Genomic DNA, 960 nt, shown 5'->3' with positions numbered 1-960 from the left:
GTGTGTGTGTGTGTGTGTGTGTGTTTGGGTTGTGAAAAGTTGTGGTTGCATTGATCCAATAAACGCACAATATATTCTCCTATAATAGGAAACATTGCCTTCTGCCTCTCAGATCAGAGGAGGGGATAGATCTCATTTTCTTTCCCCATTTTTTTGCCTGTCTATATTGTTTCTGTTTCTATTTAGAGTGTGTATATATTAGGGTGTACAGTATATATTGTTTGTTTTGTATGTGTAAGTGCATTGTGAGCAATAATCCAAACGATGATCCAAAGCAAAATGCCTCGTATGTGTCCTCATACCTGGCAAATAAAGCTGATTCTGATTCAGATTTTTCTAGATTGGTTCATGATTTGCCCATATTGAACACTGTACTCAATGAGGATGTACGGTCTAAGCCAGATTACAAGTCTTCCCTTACCAGACTCAACTCAGGTCCCTCATTGCTTTCATCACACCTCAGAACACATCACTAAAACACCGTCACACATCCTATATGGCTGCCATGCCTACAAAGGAATGTACACAGCACGTCATAACAGCATAGTAGACCTCACGGAGAAAGACACATCAAACCATTGTCCACCCTTAGTAAGAATGTACAAACATCCTCAGGTAAAACCATCCATGTTTCAGCCCTGCAATAGTAACCCTAGTACACCTGGTTGCCAATACGCCAGATGTTATTATCAATGAGGAGTCCAGTGAGGTGGACTTTTTTTTATTTTTTTATAAAAGATTCATGTCAAACATACAACAAGGCCCATTGCAAAACATATTCAGTCAATTCTACAACATGAATTGAACATGGAGTACAACATTGACACCTTTTCCAAAAAACAAAACAAAAATAAATAAAGGGAAAAGAGACCGGCAGTAGACACTAAGGAATGAGTTTGCATGAGTACTCATGAAAAATTAGGGCTTTTTTGGTTTTGCAACATTTCAGGGATTGTTTAT

General features: G+C 38.3%; 1 protein-coding gene across 1 annotated transcript in view; it reads left to right on the top strand.

Moving 5' to 3' along the window:
* The window catches only part of mapk12a (mitogen-activated protein kinase 12a), a 9,042-nt gene that overhangs the window by 1,054 nt on the left and 7,028 nt on the right, over positions 1-960 (top strand). The gene's annotated exons all lie outside the window — the stretch shown is intronic.

Source organism: Etheostoma spectabile, chromosome 8, assembly GCF_008692095.1.
Source record: "Etheostoma spectabile isolate EspeVRDwgs_2016 chromosome 8, UIUC_Espe_1.0, whole genome shotgun sequence".
NCBI lineage: Eukaryota > Metazoa > Chordata > Actinopteri > Perciformes > Percidae > Etheostoma > Etheostoma spectabile.
Note: the sequence above shows the minus strand (reverse complement) of the source record. Positions and strands in the feature narration are given on the sequence as shown.